Genomic DNA, 14857 nt, shown 5'->3' on the forward strand with positions numbered 1-14857 from the left:
CATGGGTTTCGGACACCGTTCCTCCACCTCCTGCGGCTCTGTATCCACAAAGCTTCCTCACGAGTATTGATTAATGGACACCTGACAGCCCCACTACCTATTAAGAAATATATCTGGCAAGGGTGCCCTTTGTCAATGGCGTAATATGCCATAGCTGTTGAACCCCTATTGGCAAGGATTAGTAGCAAAACCCCTGGCATCCGCATAGGAACAGCGACCGTCGCATGCATCGCTTATGCTGACAACGTCTGTACCGCAGTGTCATCCATGGCAGATCTTGAGGCAGTGGGGAATCTAATTAATGTTCTCAACACTGTAACCGGTGCAACGTTAACCAAGAGGAAGAAGACACTTCTTCACATAGGGCGAGGCATGGGTAACACCACCTATCTTGACTGGTGTCTAACTAGAACTCAGCATAAATCTATCGGTATTTATTCGATTGTGGTACCAGATGTGATGCTGACGAAGAATTGGTCGGACATGGTGCAAAACATAAGAGCTACGACACACATTTATCCAGACAGAGTCTTGGTTCATCTGCAACGAGTGCATACCATCAGAGTATCTGTAGCGAGCAGGATGTTTCATCTGGGCCAAATCCTCCCTATCTCCAATTCTCCTAACGACAGCATACAACAGGCGTTTTGTTGGTACATCTTCAGAGGCCATATCTTTAAAGTACATTTTGACACTTTAACTTTACCACCATCACGGGGAGGACTTGGTCTGCTCAGTGCGAGCCATAAATGTCGGTCGTTATTAATCGTCCGCATACATCAAGCAGTCAACTCGCTGATGCCGAGCTTGATTCAGTGCTTAACTTTATACTGGAGGCCGTCCAGTGTACACCCCCCATTCATGAAGCCCGGATACCGATGGCCTTTCGTCATATCAGGCTTTACTACAGTGAGTTCGGCTACATACGTCACTCTCACGACATTCATCCACCTTGTAACAACACTAAAAAACATACTTTTCTCACATCGGACGACAGAGTCAACATACACACGCAGAAATTCCCGCAGTCCAAATGGAACACCATCTGGAGGAACATACATAGTTCCGTATTGCCATCCCGCATCCAATCGACGTGGTATCTTATCGTCAATGACAGAGTACTCACCAATGACAAGCTTAATACGATCCACCTGAGCTCAAAGCCCGCCTGAGCAATTTGTGGTCGCGTGGACACATTGATTCATAGGTTCACTTATGGCACCACCGAGCTCATCACGCCGGCCGGAGTGCCTGAAAGTTCTAGGCCTACAGTCAGGAACCGCACGACCGCTACGGTCGCAGGTTCGAATCCTGCCTCGGGCATGGATGTGTGTGATGTCCTTAGGTTAGTTAGGTTGAAGTAGTTCGAAGTTCTAGGGGACTGATGACCTTAGAAGTTAAGTCCCATAGTGCTCAGAGGCATTTGAACCATTTTTTTGAGCTCATCACGTCACACATGCAGCGTAAACTCGCGATCATTGACCGTACTACTCCGCACTACGTTGATATTGTTGAATTAATCAGACCCGTGTTTTAGGCCATACCGCTGCTTACATTATCAATAACCGACACGCCACGCATGCAGAATACTGTGCATATTTAGAATATGAACATGCAACGGTGCAAGGACACAACGATTGTAGTGCTACATATGCTGAAAATCATAGCGCAGCCATGAAGTATATATAATAGACGGAGAAGTTGTTTGTAATGGAAAGAAATAACACGGAAAGTCCGGAGCGTACGCGTTAAGGGACGTCGCATGAAGAATGCCCCCATAAGGGCAACGAAGTAAGTTCCTCAACCGACATGGACACCCAACATATTATTCTCACGAGAAGACCACCTTGGCAGCTGCTGTCGCGTCAGATGAAATCGTGAATACCAAAGAAGAAAGATATTTATCTCTTATTTACTTTTCGATTACGAAGGATAGCATTCGACTTTTCATTTTCTACTTTTATGTTACGTTTGCAAAGACCCATCTCCATTTACATATGCAGAAGATTCAAATTTCAGGAGGATTAATTTTATTTTTATTTCTTTTCCTTTCCTCAAAGGACGTTTATCATTTCCTTAAGTAACTGATACCCACAGAAACGAAGAACGTTATTTATTTATAATTAAAAAAGAAAAGCTACAGCAAAGAAGCTAGCCGAAGAAGGCAAAACCAGGTGAACGTAAGAACGGGCTGTGTGGGGTGATAGGGTGTTGGGAGCCCCCCCCCCCCCCCAAAAAAAAATAAAAGTAATGCATTCGACTGCAGATCGAGAAGTCCCCGGTTCAATCCAAGGTGCCTCCATTTTTTAGTATCCCGAAAAAAAACGATGTTTGTCGCTATGAGTTGCAAATACATGTTTGTGATGCACTCTGCACGCTATAATCAAGGCTTTGAAGCAACATTTCAGTGGGGAGCTAGCAGACCAGGATCTTGCAGGTCATCGTCCTCTCTATATGAGGTCGAACTGAACGAAATCCGCTTGCTTGGGGGAAGATTCTTGTATGCTGAATTTTATAGAACATGGTGCCAGTCAAATGTTTTCGTGTACTTCTGCACGGAGAAACAAAAACTGGAGGAGCTGGGATTTGAACCCAGGACTTTCTGCATGCGAAGCAGACACTCTACCACTGAGTTACACCCCCGCCAGAGCAAGTACATCTGGGACGAGTGTCTCGTGGATCCTACTGTCATTATTTCTTAGGTTTGAATGGTACAGTAAGTGTTCGAGGAACCTATTCATGACAAGACCTAAGCAGCGTCGACTCCGTGGCGCAACGGTAGCGCGTCTGACTCCAGATCAGAAGGTTGCGTGTTCAAATCACGTCGGGGTCACAATGAAATTTTCGTTTACGAAAGCCATAGGCGAGTATATCAGTTTAATCAGATACCAAACGATTACAGGGAACGGACAAACAGAACCTGCTTGAAAAAAAGCTACTAGTGCAATTTTCGCATTCTGACATTAAGATGAAGGCGCCGACTCGCACTTTCTCCAGGTGCGAAGTGTCTAGTGTTTTTGTTATTTATATCGTTTAACGCTAACATCTAACAGAGATAATGATTACGCAATATTTTGCTCGATTGGACGTCGTTAGCAAGGCTGAGTATAATATTTTTCCTGAAGTTATGGGAATTGAAAGATTGTGAAAGAGGATAAGCTCAGACGGCGTGCTATGAGGACGTGTTACCGCTCCACTTAGCTGCTGTGTTTGGAAGTCGCGAATTCCACTTATTTCTATTAATTCCATGTGTGTGTTAGTGTTGTGTGTTTTTGTACTTGTGGTGTCGACGTCTTTTCGTTTCTTTCTTGAAAGCTGTTTTGGTCACTGTTTACCTGCTGCAATGTCTACCACGTTTCCCACGAAGCTTACTCTACTCTGCTCTCCTGCAGGAGAGCTTCTGTAAATTTTGGAAAGTAGGAGACGAGATACTGGCAGAAGTAAAGCTGTGAGGACGGAGCGTGAGTAGTGCTTGGGTAGCTCAAATGGTAGAGCACTTGCCTGCTAATGGCAAAGGTCCCGAGTTCGAGTCTCGGTCCGGCACACAGTTTTAATCTGCCAGGTCGGAACAATACTGTTTTTTCGTCAAGCTGCTCTCCCCTTTGGTGCTGGAATGGATTTTAAACAAATTTGACAGGAAAGCTGAGTTCCGCCACGGCGATATTTCAGTGAGTACGGTCACAGCTTCTAATGCTGATATTGATTACAAGCAAGTGCAGGTTTTTAACTTGCCCTTGCCCGTGCCCGCGCCCGCCCCCCCTCCCCTCCCCTCCCCGACGTTGAAAACTGTTATTTGTAAGACGTTCTCTCTCAGTACTGTGATATCAAGCAAATTAGGGATGAACGGTGGTGCAGCCCACACCGATTGAAATGCTTTAGCGGTGTGCGATCGGTCGACATGCATGTCAAGCACAATATTCCTTCCTATGTTCAAGTTTTCGGATATAAGGAGCAGGTTATGTACAGTGGACAGACTGACTTGTCATATCTGTAATGAGAGTTGACATCTAAAGCAGGATTGTCCGAAACGGGTATTTGTTTTGCAAACCCACTTACAAGAGCGGAAAAAGTTAACTCTGAGACATCTGCCACTGGAGTTTGGTTCACAAGGTCGACCAGGTTCCCCCATCACGGACAAAGTTGAAGATCGGGCGCAGCATCATGCTGCTGACTTTCGCCGCTAATACGTAAGGAGGCTTTAGACACTTCCGTTGTTCAGAGTTGTGTCTTTACCCACAGGATAAGACACACAATAGCGGTAGTGTAGAAGAAGATGACATCATCAATGAGCCTAGGAAAGCTGTGGATGGCACTTCGCAACCCGTGTTTGAGATTCCAGGCTCAGAACATGCCATGCTTTCGGATTGTAGCTCAAATTTACCGGTGACACTTGATCAGTTGGATCCATTACCAGCGAAGGAACAGGTCGAGGTGATGTCAGTACCACGCCTGCCACCTGAGGCATGTCAACAGATGCCGATCGATCGACCGGCGGAGGAGGGGCTGTAGGTTTTTACACTATTTCACCAAAAGCGCATGTTGGTACAGCCATTTTGGCTAGGGAAGGCATTAAAGTACAAAACGTTGATAAATTAGAGTCGGGGAGAGAGATTAGGCTTACCATAGCGTGTGTCACTTTTGTCAATTTATATGCACCCTCTGGTAGTACTCACCATGCAGCACGAGCCACGTTCTTTAAAGACGACATAATTTACCACTTGAGGCGAAAACCCTCACCACTCATACTCGGTGGTGATTTTGATTGTGTCCGGAGCCGCAGAGATAAGACTTCTAATTTTAATTATTCTGGTGAGTTACAACGCCATGTTGTGACCTCAAACTGCAAGATATGTGGGAGGTAAAATACCCCACGCTGGTGAAATTTATACATACCATTGCCAACTCTTCCAGCAGAACTGACAGAATTTATATTTCGGACTAAGTAAAAAGCAACGTTACGCACGCTGAAACTGTTCCTGTCATTTTCTCCGACCACAGTGCATTGTTAACATGTGTCAATCTAACGAAACAACCTACTCGCCGAGCACCAAATCAGTGGAATCTAAATGTGTCTTTAATGTGGGATACAGAATTAGAAAACGAACTAACTGCTGCATGGGTACTGTGTCACCGTTCACTTCGCAACTTTCGGAGTGTGATCGAATGGTAGACCAGACGGGCGAAGCCGAAGCTCAGGAATATTTTAATATCCTTAAGTATCCGCAGCGCTAGGGAACGGAAAACCACCGTAGAGTTTTATTATAGTGTGCTACGGGATCTTTATGATAAAGCCTGAGCCGTGACAACACGACTGAGAGACATCGAACAGATAAAGGCCAAATTACTGCGCTTGAAACGCCAAGAACTGGAGGGCCGTCATTGACGATGAGACTGCGGCCTTGTATTATCTTATCAGGGACAGCAAACATAGGCACTTTCATAGACGAAATTCAACTTGAGGATGGTACCAAAATCACCAAGCAAAAGGAAATACTGCAGGAAATCTCCGTTTACTATGAAAACATGTATGCACCGGCGGACACAAATGCAGACGATTACGACGAACCTTTCGGCTCTCATACTCCACAACTTACGGGAGATGACAATGACGCCATTTTTTCGACTGTCTACAGTGATGATGTTTACGCCGTTATCTGCAATTCTGCCGTTAACATATCTCCTGGACCTGACGGCCTACCCGTTGAATTCTATAAAAGGTTTTGGCATTTAACAGGAGACAAGTTCACCTCAATAATCAATGAAGTGTTACGGGGAACACCTTTGCCTGCAGAATTCAAACAATGCAAGACTGTACTTCTCCCGATGAATAAGGGTTGCAAGCGTTCAAGCAACCTCCTACCGATCTCACTTTTGAACTCCGATTATAAACTTCTAGCTCGAGTACTCCATGAACGCCTTTTGCCACCCACCACTAAAATCATTTGCCCACAACAGACTTGCGTTTTTAAGAAGACTATCTTACCAACTTCTGCTTTATACTGGGACGTCGTTGCACTGACTCACGCATGCAGTATCAAATGTGGACTGCTTTTTGTGGATTTCCACAAAGTGTCTGATAGGGCCAATCACCCGTTTCTGATAGAGGCGTTGCGCAGGATGGGTTTCCTCGATACCTCCATAGACATAATCAAGAACGTGGCGATGAGAATCACAGCCCAACTCTCTGTTAATTGCCAGTTGACGAAGCAGACCGAAATAAAACGAGGCGTCCCAAAAGTAAGTCCTTTGTCCATGCTGCTTTTTGTTCTCTCTCTGGAACCCATTTTACAACAGCTACGATGTAGACTTACCGGCATTACCGTTTCAGGAATGAAAACTGTTGTAGGTGCATACGCGGATGATGTTGCCGTCATCATCAGAAGTCAAGCAGATGTGTCACAACTTGATCTGGCTCTTACGACCTATTGTTCCGCATCAGTGGCGAGGCAACTCATGTCCATCAACATAAGCTCTTGGAATGGTACTGACATCATCCATTTTCAAAATGATCTCGATAAACTGGCGAGAGGTATCATTGACTATCCAAGGGGCGCTGATTGCCAATCACTCCCGCTGCCTGGACCAGTTTCAAAGGCTCCGTCTGTTAAATACTTATATCTTGTCCAAGGCTTATTACAATGCACAAATTTTCCCTCTTTCTGCGATGATAGCGAAGGCCATCAAGTCCCATTTAGCAAATTTTTTATGGCGTGGAGAATTATTTCTTATCTGTCACAACAGCAATTCTGGATCCTTGTAAAGGGGGCCTGGGGCTAACTGACTTTAAATGCAAAGCAATGGCGTTATATGTAAACAGAACGTTAACTATCATGTACAACACCCCAGACTGCCTCACGGCAACGTTATACAATATAGTCCTGCCACAAAGTGTCGACCCGCCGGTCAATTTTCAGCACAGAAGTTTTAAACTTAACCATATAAGGGACTTTTATCTTGAACGTAGCTACATCAGCAAAGAACTTTTACGGTCGCCGACAGTCACGGCGAAAGCGATTTTAGCAGAACGGAAACAGCTGCACAGGAGCAATGTCATAGAATCCAAGGTCCCTGGTTTCGCATGGGACGTCGTCTGGAAAAATATTAGTAGTACGGTTCTTTCGAGTGATGCACGGACAGCGTGGTACAAAGTTATCAATAATCTCATCTGTACTAATGAACGTCTCTTTGGAATAGGGTTAAGTGACACCAACCTTTGTGGCAAATGTCACCTTGTCGACACTGTATGTCATCGATATACGTGTGGCGGCCATATTTACAACTGCCAGTGGACCAAAGAGAAACTTGCCCTAATCACCAGGACTTCTGAACACAATATCACTACCCACCGTTTGTACAGACCCGCTGAACGCTACTTCCCTCAGACGAAAAACAATACAGTGATCTGGCTCATGGGGAAGTTCACCAGTTACATTTTTAACAACGTCGGAGTCGACAATCGACTTGAATTTTTAATGTACATGGAAACCGAATTTGCAAAGATGCCCAAGTACCCGGCTCATAAGACATTTTGTAATATGCTCCACATTGCTTTCGAAAGGATGGGAATAGGCTAGTGACCACTGATTGTCTTTCATGGTGACAAGGGAGGGGTTTGGAGCTCGAAGTACTGCCAGTGCCGCGAGGAGGCCCCACCGCTTGTGCGGCGCACCCCTGACCCCGACCTCCCTATCAAGCCGCACAAGCAAAGGAATATTCACTAGCGAGACTTTCTACTTCCTGTATTGTAGTGAGACCTGGTATTATACACATGGAAAAACAAAAGGGGGGAAAAAACAAAAAATGGTCTAAGGCTCTGATTTCAGCAAAAATAGGGGTTAAGGCGAAAAAATAGAAAAAAGTGGCAGAAAAAGTTGGTAGAGCAGTGGGAAAAAATTAAGTCGTAGAGCATTAGACTGCAGATCGAGAGGTCCGCTGTTCAATCCCGGGTGCCCCTTCTTTTTTCAGTATCTCGGAAAAAATGACGATTGTCGCTATGAGTTGCAAATATATGTTTGTGATGCACGCCGCATGCCATACCGAAGGCCTTGGAGCAACATTTCAATGGGGGGATCGCAACCCACGGTCTCGCACGTCATCGTCCTCTTGCTGTAAGGTCGAACTGTACGAAATCCAGTTGCTTGGGGGAAGAATCTTGTACGCAGAATTTTGTAGAATATGGTGATAGGCAAAAGTTTTCATGTACTGCTGCACTGAGGAACAAACATTTGAGGAGCTGAGATTTGAACCCAGGACTTTCTGCATGCGAAGCAGAAACTCTACCACTTTTTTATTTCACTTAGGAGAAGACGGCCAGTGTCGTGCTGTTGCACATTACAAAGATCTCAATGATACGCAGGGTGCTGCAGAGAAACGACAAAATCTGTGTCAGAAGTGAGATTCGAACCCACGCCCTCATTCGAGGATCAGAAGGTTCAAACTGCTTCTGCAGCCAAGGCTGTTCCTCGAGTCTGGCGCCTTAAACCACTTCGTTTTTAACTTTTCTAACCACTCTTTTTGCCTTCGACCGCTTTTTTAAACCAACTGCGCTATTTTTCTTCAGAGTTAGACTTCCATGAGCGGGTGAGGGAGTGTCAGGCAGGTGGCGGCAAGGAGGGCAGGGGTCAAGAAAGTTGAGGCCTGGCCACGATGTCGCCACCAAACCTGTCAGTAACTCACGTTTTTTAAATTTTTTTATTAATGTATCTTTTTTTCGTGCACCACTGCTCTGATACTGATAAGCAGCTGAGTAACTTCATTGAATTATCAAATTCCTTCCTTTTCAAGTAAAGTGTGTAACATATTTTTGAAGTACTTCTTTGTGTGTGGGAATCGACTCCTGTGCCAGAACGCTGTTGTCATGTAGCCTTGAAATACAAGGGTATCACCATCTCCATTCAGAATAATGACATAGTTAACAAAATTTCCCATCAGCCACATCACTGTATTGTTTTTGGTTGCAGGATAGAACGTATAGTCAGGCCAGAGTAAGAGATCGGTGGTGAAGTTTTGTTCCGAACTCCTGGCGGGAAGTGTTAGTTTCTGCCCGACACACCTCCAATTCATCAGATGGCCGGAACATGTGAATCTGTTCTTCAGAGTGTCTAGTAAGCGGCATTTTCCACACGTATCGCGATCACTGAGTCCAATGCGGTGGAGCTTTTCATTGGTGGGAATTACATTGTTAACAACTTTATACCAGGTCGATGCCACCGGTGATGTATGTATGGCCAAACTGATATTGGCCCACACTGTCTTCCACGTTACGTTTGGGTACTTCACTTCAACGTAAGGTGGACTGGAAGTCTTCCGCCATGCACCAATCAAATGTTTTGTAGTTAAGGCAGATTTTTGCAAAATATCTGCACCTACATAGCTCGTTTTAAGGTAGAATTCACGAATATACTAGATAATGAAGTCTACCAACGTTAATTGGAGGCACCAGACTTGCTGGACGGAGAATGTGAAACAGCTGCGATGTCACTGTATGAGGGTAGGTGTTACAGATCACGATGATTCTCCGTATGTAGAGAGATTTTGCCTTCTTACTAATGTCAGTCAGTGCCAAGCCCCCTGTTTGTCTACATGTCGCGATGGTACTATAGCTTACCTGCCACACATATCTGCTACACAGTTGCATAATTTTTTTATGCTGTCATTTTCGGGATAGGGAACACCTGCGCTACATAGTAGGCTTTACACAGAATATAGATGTCGAGAATTCTGATTTTCTCGGTGAGACTTGTTGAACATCATGTATTTTCAAGCACGGTTCTTTGTAGTTTCTCCGTTGTCCGCTTCCAATTCTGAGCTTCCATTCGCAACGGACACTTACCTATAATGATGCCTAGAGATGTATGACGTTCTATAGCGGTTGCCCACGGTATAGTGACAGTACGAATACCCTGGTGTTTAAAAGTTTACATTTGCCTTCACTTAATTGGGCTCCTCTGGCTTGTCCATAGGTGTCAATCACTGTTTTAAATGTGTCAACATCATTGTGGCGGTGTAACAGAACCGCAACACCATCTGCAGAGGCGCGGACAGTAAGATTCTCTCCTAAAACAGTCAGTCCAGTGAGGGTCGCGCTCAGTCTCCTCAATAGCGGCTCGAGGGAGAGAACAAAAAGCGACATGGAAAGCGGACTGCGTTTTGGTACACCCCGTTGGATGCTGATATCTTTTGTCAGCTGTCCATTAACGGTGATTCTGACATGTATCAAAGTGATCATATTCCATATGACAGTCAGAACCCGGCCGTCGAGTCCTGATTGACGCAATAACTGTACTAGATAATGGTGACTAACACGATCGAATGCTTTCTTAAAATCGATAAACAGCAAGGCACATCGTACATTAGTCACTGCAGCGATGGAAATATGGCATCGCGATATTCTGCAATTGGTGTCATAATTGACCTTCCCGGGATGCAAGATTGATGTGGTCGTACGAGTTTCTGAAGTATCGGCTCAGTCTGGTGTTAACGGCTCTGGCTACTGTTCTGTAATCAAAATTCATTAGAGTGAGGGGATGGAAATTGTCAAGTGTCTTTTGTCCTGGGCTCTTGGGAACTAAAACAATTCTTCATGCTTTGAAATCAAATGGAATAGGACCTCCCCGCACTATTTCATTCACAACCTCAGTAGAGGTGCTACCTAAGGCATCCCAGAACGTAATATAAAATTTTTTGGGCAGGCCGTCTGGACCAGGGGATTTCTTGGACGGTGATAAGATGAATTCGAAAACTTCTGGTGCCGTCAACTCTAATAAAAATTCCTCATTATCAGCAGAAGTGACATCTCTATCAAAAACCTGTACCATATCGGCAATAGACGCTGCATTTGAGTCGACGATGGAGTACTGTTGTCCAAAATGTCGGAGTGTCTGAACAATATCCTTTTGATATGATAGGCGGCCTCCATCTTCCGTGCTCAAACCATCAATAAACATGCGCCTGCGACTGGCGCTGACTGAAGTGATAAATGCTTGTTCGTTCTTCTTCTTCTTCTTCTTCTTCTTCTTCGACAGATTTGAATTTCGATTTAAGCAGCAAACTTCCAACTGCTTCCGCTTGAAGCTCAAGAGTTTAGCCCTGACACGCTTAATTGCTGTTAAGTTGGCGTTGGTGGGACCGACGTTGTCGTACAATTCTCGAAGTACTGTATAGTGAAACTCAAATGTCTTATCTTGGGCTATCCGGGCTCCATAATAAATTAAACCTTTTCTCACTTTCGGTTTCGCTACATGGATCCACCAGTCAGCTTTGGAGGGAAAATTGTCGATCGAGCGTAAACAGGCATTCCACGTGGTGCGGATTACATCATCGATTTCGCTGTCATCCAGGTGAGAAATATTAAAACTCAAAGGAGGTCGGTAAAATTTTGCAGGCTGTCTATCTAAGTTATCAGTGGCGGCGAGGGCACAATGATCGGAAAAGCACGTCGGAATAACATCAACTGCAAGAAACCTATAACTCATACTGTCAGAGATGTACGTCCTATCCAGTCGGCTGCAGGAGGTAGAGGTGAAGAATGTGAACTTCACTAGGGTGGGATATCTAAGCTCCCAAACGTCTTTCAGGCTAATATTCCGTAGAAGATCGTGTAGCTCTTTACAGTAATTAAAACTAGGAACCTGGTCTGTGGTATGGAGGACGCAGTTAAAATCGCCCCCCATTAAAATATTTTGAGGGCATCTCCTTAACAGATATATCACCACCACTTTAAAAAAATGGGATCGTTCTGACCTGTTGCTTCTACTTGACGGTGCATGCAAGTTCGTGAGAGTGACACCATAGATATGACAGCCGATCCCTCGACCGGAATCTGAAAGTTCAATCGCATGTACTGGAATGCCCTCCCGCATCAGGATAGCAGTTCCTGTGTGTACTTCCGGAGCCACGTTCTGGATAGTCTTAAAAACTTCCTGCAAGAGCGCAATATCTGCTTCCAACTCCCAAAGATATTGTTGGAGTGTTGCTATTTTTAATGCTGATGTCATATTATTGATGTTTGGAGAAAGTATTTTATAAGCTTAAACCGTGAACACAGATAGATTCTGCCGAACTGGTTAAGGAAAACTCGCCTTTAGTGTAAGTCCATTTTAGCTGGGGACGGAGAACCTACTTCGTTATCGTCAATCCGAGGTTCATTAGCCGCACACTGCGTATTTTTCTTCCTCACGGCATTTACATTCGGCTGGGCTTAAGCCCTACGGCGTCCTGTAGGAGGGAAAATCGAGTCAGACGGAGACGTGGGAGGCTCTAAGCTATCAATGTTCATCTGTGCTTGCACCGTGTCGCGAGTTTACGTTGCAGACGGAGTTTCAGCCAGAGGTAATCTGCTGTCACTAGGTTGTTGACCAACACCACGACCCTCTCCTTGTTTGTCGTGGGTTGGAACCGGGCACGCTTCAGTTCGTTTACGAGCATTGCCTTCCTTGTTATTATTTGGAGGCACGCCCGCCGTTGCCATGGACACCGCGTCGTCACTAGGCAAGCTCTGCATAAACACATCAAGAGGCTGGTCGTGTCGTGGGTCGGCTCGTTGTGATTCCTCAAACGGGCCCGCCACGACCGACGTCAAGACAGATGGAGACTGTTGTGATTCGAGGTCTGCCTGCATGTTATTCTGCGTTACGTCAGCGGCTGCTATCGCACCTGCCGTGTCACCTACTGCGTCTACAACAACTGCTGCTGCAATCGGTTTTGAGACGTCGGTTTCACGCACGGTCGGCAGTGAATCTTGACGCACGCCCTGTCCTGAGTCAATGTCGTCGTCATCAGTGCTACTCCTCTCGTACGTCCGACGCTGTTTGTGGGTAAAAGGATGCATGTCCATTAAGGGGGTCGGCTTAGTCGATTCACGTTTAACAGGTAATGAAAAAAAAAAATCCACAACCGGCAACGTATCCCCCTACGGAAAAACATCTGCAGTAGGTGGTCCTGCTGGAGATGTTACTTGTGTCTCCTTCACGAGTTAAGCTAAGGTCAATTTCCGACGCTGTTCGAAGGTATATTTTAAAACGAACACATAGTTAGGACATTTCGTTCGAACGTGACGACTCTCATTGTAGATAAAAAAGTCGCCGTCTGACCAGTGTAAGTCACATGTGCTCGGTAACCACAGACACTGAGATACGAGGGGATATTCTGCTTGATATGCATTTGCACCGACCGGACGCCGCTAAAACAATGTAATCTATCCTGGCTTGACCACCGTTCGTTACGGACGAACTTCACCTCTCCGTAACATCTCATAACCTCTTTTAGATAACGGTTTTCGACCTCAGGCGGCAGATTAAAGACACGCACATTGACATAATCAATATCTGCATTCGAAATGATAACTATACTCACCGACGCGTCGCGGTGACGGAACCCAGCTTTACCTCCATGTTTCAGCAAAATTTTGTCCAGCAACACTTGGTTATATAACTTCACGAAAAAACAGTATAGCTCAGTATCATAGTAGGCGGTGTGCACTTGATCACAAGTGATGCCGATAAAATCGACGATCCAGTCGTGAATCTTAAACGAGCTCGGTTGCACATTCCTGGGAGATTTATCAAACTCAAAACACAGGGTACATTTTCGCGGAGGCACTCTAGACGCTATCATGGTGAGAAGGCAGTCGAAACCGCTCACAAAAAACACCACAAAACACTAGAACAAGACGACAATGACACGATACTGAACGACGGCACAGAACAAAATATAAACAAACGCAGTTAGCAGCTTGCAAACGCGAGACGGAGCGGAAGTATACACGTCCGAACAGCTCGACGTCTGAAGCAGGAATTAACCACAGAGTTACACCCACGCCAGAGCAAGTACATCTGGGAAGAGTCCCTCGTGGATCCTGCTGGCATTATTTCTTAGGTTTGAACGGTACAGTATGTGTTCGAGGAACCTATCCATGATAAGACCTAAACTGCTTCGACTCCGTGGCGCAACGGTTCCGCGTCTGACTCCAGATCAGAAGGTTACGTGTTCAAATCACGTCGGGGTTGCGACAACATTTAAAACAAAAAATTGCCGAAGTGACTGAGCGGCTTCGGGAAGATGCATCCAGTGATGCGTCGTCTCAAGGGCATACTATTCGCATCCCTAGAGGATAACCGGAAGCAATGGATACGACCAAAAGTGACTGTCCGCCGTCTCCCGCCCTAGTGGACAGCTGGCCCTGGTGGGAGGACACGGAGCCAGGTGGACGGAGAGGCAGTCTGTAGGCGGTATGGCGACGAGAACCTATAATATGACGACCATAAACGTCAACTGAATCCAAAGTGACCTTAAAATCCGAGCTCTGAGGGAGTTTTTATATGGAACTGATGTGGACGTAGCCTTATTACAGGAGGTCACGACTGCCATCTTCATTCCGGGGTTCGTCACAACGACCAACTTCAGTAAAGAGGATGCGACAGGAACCGGTCTTCTCGTCCGTGAAGGGGTCCGCATAACGGACGTCAACTACCTTCTTGATGGTCGTGGTACTTCATACTCCTCCTGGCAATAGTCGTTGGTCTCATTTTTACAAGAACGAAGTTCCTCAACTGACTGGCCTCCACACTGATAATATTCTCCACGGTGGCGGCTTTAATTGTATCATCATTGCCATGGATCAGGGACCCAATCAAAATATGTGTGAGGAACTAAAGCACCTTGTCCATGGCCTTCACCTTTGTGACACGTGGGAACAACTTCTCCGTGACCGTCGTGGTTTTACGCACGTCACTCACAGCTCGGCCAGCCGCATAGTTTTAACGTCTCGCGAGGATTGCGTGAGCACGTGGTAAATAACGATATCGTCCCCGTAAACTTCTGACCATTGCGCGTATCAGGTTTACCTCACCCACCGATC

The 14857-nt window shown here is 45.6% G+C and overlaps 3 non-coding genes across 3 annotated transcripts; 2 read left to right on the forward strand and 1 right to left on the reverse strand.

The window, feature by feature from the left end:
* Positions 1-2571: 2571 nt before the first annotated feature.
* On the reverse strand, positions 2572-2643 carry Trnaa-cgc. The gene has a single exon. It is a non-coding gene; the product is annotated as a tRNA-Ala (tRNA).
* Positions 2644-2761: 118 nt separating this feature from the next.
* Positions 2762-2833, forward strand: Trnaw-cca. Its single transcript has one exon. It is a non-coding gene; the product is annotated as a tRNA-Trp (tRNA).
* An 11101-nt stretch (positions 2834-13934) lies between these two features.
* Positions 13935-14006, forward strand: Trnaw-cca. Its single transcript has one exon. It is a non-coding gene; the product is annotated as a tRNA-Trp (tRNA).
* The last annotated feature ends 851 nt before the right edge of the window (positions 14007-14857 follow it).

Source organism: Schistocerca piceifrons, chromosome 3 (assembly GCF_021461385.2).
Source record: "Schistocerca piceifrons isolate TAMUIC-IGC-003096 chromosome 3, iqSchPice1.1, whole genome shotgun sequence".
Classification (NCBI taxonomy): Eukaryota; Metazoa; Arthropoda; class Insecta; order Orthoptera; family Acrididae; genus Schistocerca; species Schistocerca piceifrons.